The sequence below is a fragment of the Triticum dicoccoides genome, chromosome 7A (genome assembly GCF_002162155.2).
Source record: "Triticum dicoccoides isolate Atlit2015 ecotype Zavitan chromosome 7A, WEW_v2.0, whole genome shotgun sequence".
Taxonomy (NCBI): domain Eukaryota; kingdom Viridiplantae; phylum Streptophyta; class Magnoliopsida; order Poales; family Poaceae; genus Triticum; species Triticum dicoccoides.
The window spans coordinates 134,813,682-134,818,376 of NC_041392.1; the positions used below are offsets into that span (position 1 = coordinate 134,813,682).

General features: G+C 41.2%; 2 non-coding genes across 2 annotated transcripts; one reads left to right on the forward strand and one right to left on the reverse strand.

Annotated features, from left to right (window-relative positions):
- Positions 1-2,814: 2,814 nt before the first annotated feature.
- LOC119334859 lies at positions 2,815-2,920 on the reverse strand. Its single transcript, XR_005161613.1, has one exon. It is a non-coding gene; the product is annotated as a small nucleolar RNA Z279/snoR105/snoR108 (small nucleolar RNA).
- A 289-nt stretch (positions 2,921-3,209) lies between these two features.
- Positions 3,210-3,282, forward strand: TRNAA-UGC. Its single transcript has one exon. It is a non-coding gene; the product is annotated as a tRNA-Ala (tRNA).
- Positions 3,283-4,695: the final 1,413 nt, after the last annotated feature.

A 4,695-nucleotide genomic window follows, 5' to 3' on the forward strand; every position in this document is an offset into this window, starting at 1 on the left:
ATCGATTTTCAATTAATGTTTCAACTATGAACATAGGAAATGACTGTCAACGAAAAGGATTTTGGTATATGCGAATACTGCAAAGACGACCGCAACCCGTGCGATAGAAATTTTGGCCTATGTGAATACTGTAAAGAGAGTTCACTTGAGGACCGAACATGGTTATACTTTTGCCGTAAAATTATACAATGCAGCCACATACACCTATTTTGAATGCAAAAATTGAAGAGCACTATGCAAGACATGCATTTGAGCCTGATATGCTTATCAGCTTTGATATTCGTCTGAAAGATGATATTGAAGGTACTATCGACATCTGAGTCGATGTGCAGACACCTCCAATTCTATCATCATGTGAGTTTCTTAATCATATTTATGTATTGGATATTGTTTATTCAAAAATAGTTGATAACTAATTTCTATTGACAGCTTATTTCCATTCAACCAAACATGTCCGGCACTGGGTAGACATGACCTACTACTGTCCCGGGGCTGAACTAAACTGCGAGGAGATAAGTCATTATGTTTTATGGCTTGAGGATCTTGATACTGTCAAGACAAATTATTTTCCTGGACTTCAAAATCTTAGTACTCAAAACGTGCGACCATTAGCGTGCATATTGAACTACGGTCACATCTATTTAGGAAAGATGGTAAGATTTTTACTATTTGCGCTTAGTGCATCTTTTGCATACATTATTTCTTGAGCTAAACTTCATTGCTAAGTATATTACTATGATGTTCTTCAATAGGGACTTCCGATGGTAGTTGTGCCTCATTGGATCGAGGCTAAAGGTCGTATGAAAATAGTTAGCTCACGACCAAGACATCCTACATTGCACATGAGTGCATTCAGAATTTCTAAAAGCGAGCAAGTCTTAATAGTCAAAGGATGAAGCAAAATTGTGAAGGATTACAGAGAAGTGCTAGGGGGCAACAATCAGAAACGCAGCCCACAATTAGGATACAGGTTCATCTGCATGCTTCAATATGATGAATCAGGAGTGCTACACATTTTCTATGCTATTTTACATGAGAGAAAGCATCAGGAGTGATTAGCTAGCTAGAATGAGTTCGAAGATGACGATGTACTACACTATGACTATGATGATTAAATAGCTAGCGTTGATGGTAATGACTATGATGATTATTATTAACTAGTGTTGGTGGTGATTAGATAGCTATACTATGATGATTAAATAGTGTTGGTGATAATAACTATGATGATTATTAGCTAGTGTTGTTGGTGATGATATGATGCAAGAGTTTTTATATTAATATGATGATGATGAGTTATTATATCATTGGGTGAAAGAACCATGAAACTAATCCACGGTTCTTTTATCTAGTGATTTAATAACTTATTATAATGTAAAAACAATCTCTAAATTGCTACTGTATGAAAACTTGTATAAATGTGTATGAATACGACATAAAATAAAAAAAATAGAATACGGAATAATAGTAATAACGTGGGCAGTGAGACGCACTACTAGTAATTACCAGTAGCGCCTTTTGCATGACGCGTTACTACTAAGTAGATATAGCAGTAGCGCGGGCTAACAAACGCTACTGATAACCTTTAGCTGTAGTGTGGTACCAGTACCCGCACTATTAATAGACCAAAAATCTGCGCTACTGCTAGGCTTTTTCCTAGTAGTGTACACGGATTAATGACCAGTCGAATTCTAATCAACTAACTTGATACCTTTAATCCATTTCATCCCTTTGGGTACATCCTCACACTCCTTGACTTGCCGAGATAGCTCCTCCTTGTTCACCGCCTTCCCCTGGCACTTGACATCAGGCGTCATGTGGAAGCATGGCTCCATGGACACAGCGCGCACGCACGGCGTCTCGGGCACCTTGTGGTCCTTGGCGATCATGAGCATGGTGGGACGCAGCCCCGCGAGGCTGCTGCTCATGTAGCCGAACGTGGATACCCCCGTGGTGAGCAGCACGTCGGAGAAGCTGAGCAGTGCGACTGCTGCCCCATCGTCTGCCGCTCCTGGTGGCTCGGCTGGAACACCCCCACCTTGCCGCCGCCCTCCGCCGCGTTCTCGTAGTACGTCGACTTGATCCTCTCGTAGTACTCGCCCTGCAGCGACGCGACCAAGATGGCCTTCAATTTGTTGGAGCCGTCGGCCGCGGCGCTCGTCGTGTTCTCCTCGTCGCCGTCGACGTCCGGCGGTATGTGCTCCTGTTGGGAGCACGCCATGATCTGGGTGTACATGTCGTCGACAGGGATGGACGCCCAAGAGAACATCCTGATCTGCACGCCGATCCTCTCCTCCGCATGGGCGAGGTATGAGTGGTAGTAGCGCGTGATCATGCCCCACACGGAGTTGGACGGATGGAACAGGTACCGGCCGAGATGGTGCGACACGCTCTCCATGGCCAGGAACAGCGAGGACCCGCTCTAGTGACCGCAAGGGCAAAGGACCAACGAGGAAGTGATGAATTCTTTGATCGTATAGTAATTGTATTTTAAATCTATGTTTAAACTTTGTATTTTGGTCCAGATTAACTATGATGTATGCTCGACTCCTCCATGCCAGTACTAAGTTGGAATGAAAGCTGTAAATTTGAGAGGAAATAGAAAACATTACCAAAAAGGAAGATTAGCAAACAAGCAAAAACGAAAACAAAAAGAACATAAGCAAACAAGCAAAAACAAAACCAAAAAAGAAATAATCAAATCAAACTTTTGGAGAACCAAATCAAAATCCATACCAAGGCTTTCAAGTTCAAATGAAATTCATAGTAAACAAACGAAAGAGAACACAAAGAAGAAATACTTTAAATTTTATATTCAGGATCAGGTGGTAAATCACAGGGATGCCCCACTGTCGTAACAGGCTTATTGGGGCGGGCACCCCTCTCACATAATTAAGCGAGCCTGTACCACTCCTCATTTCCCTTCGCTGCCTGAAGGATCATGATTTTCCCAGTCGCGCGTCGTCCCTTCTTAAAGACCTCCCTTCAACGCGCTCACTCCCTCCGGCCGAGGTGGGACTAATATGACCCTCCAACCTCGCTGAACCCTCCACGCTGTACAATTTTTGTGGAGGCCAATGGTTAAATCTGCACGGGCCATCAGGCGTACACAGGTGGGCTGTGGGCCGGTCATCATATGTTAAACATTGGCCCATGGAGGTTAGTCTTCGCGTCGCAGAAGTAGGACCGTGTCTAACAGGAAATATGAGCAAGGGGATGTAGCTCAAATGGTAGAGCGCCCGCTTTGCATGCGGGAGGCACGGGGTTCGATCCCCCGCATCTCCATTTACCATTTTTACGCAGCTATTAAGGTATTTTTCTCACCTATTCTGTCAATCTATCTCCATGCTATGTTTTGCGCCATTATTAAGGTATTTTTCCTTACCTATTCTGTAGTGTCTTTGCATACCACCATTGATTTATTTTTTCCTATGTCCTCTTTATCCTATTTTTTTCATGCCGCTGTGTATATACACGTAGGGATTTCCTCCTTGTGAGACATAAAATGGTCATTTAATACCACTTAGCTATATCAAAAACAATAAACAATAAGGTGGTCGTTTAATTACTATGGATATATCAATTATGCATAGTTACCGGGAAAGTATCTAGTGCTCCCGTGCTCCAATGCGAAAAACATTTTTTAAAATGTTCAAAAAATTCTGAAAAAAATGCAGCACATCGACGGAACATCGATGTCTCTTGTCACAAAATTTTAAATCAAAATTCGAAACATTGCTCGAGATACAAAAATGACAAATTTGACATCAATGTGATAATGGGCCAAAACTAAAGCCCAACTTATGTTATGTACACAAATTTGTCATTTTTGTATCTCAAGCAATGTTTCGAATTTTGATTTGAAATTTTGTGACAAGAGACATTGATGTTCCGTCGATGTGCTGCATTTTTTTCAGAATTTTTTGAACATTCTAAAAATGTTTTTCGGACATTTGGAGCACCGGGAGCACCCTAGGCCTGGGAGCACTAGATATTTTCTCCATAGTTACCTTAATATTACAACAAACATTTAGAAAAAGCTTGCATGAATCTTAACGTAAAAAGCAATGGCATAAGACTTAGATGTACAATAATTAGAGCACATCTACATGTGCTTCAGTAAAACTGTTGATTCAAATGGCCGTAGCCATGCTTAATTATTATCCATTGTTTAGCGTGCATTTTTGACTTCCGGCACCAAGACAGTTGATACACTAGGGAGGAGATTAATGGCACGCAGGGTCGGCCGGTCGGGGCACGCAACCTTAATTTTTTTTGGCTTTCAATTTTCAAATTTTCATATCTTTTGAACCAAATCTAAATTAAGTTTCATTTGTGTATTCGTGTTTCTTTTGATGAGTGATTTTAAATAAGTTCCATTTTGAACATGTTTTGATGAATTTTTAAAACTTCGCTAAGTTTCAACTGCTGAAACTTGGTACGAGAAAACGACGAAAATTTAAGTTCCGAAACCTAAAACTTTAGACTAAATGTGCCCCTTCAGAATCCAACGACTTTTCCGGTTGCCTTAGTCTATTTTGCCAAGTCTTTCATGTAACACGAGTGTTTTTCGCCGAATAAGCCAAGTTTTTTTATGTAAGCCAAGTGTTTTTTGAGCGGGACTTGGTTTATATTTGGATAAGCCGAGTGACCTATGCAAGGCAGGTGCTTTTTTGTTGACACTCAGTTTACATTTAT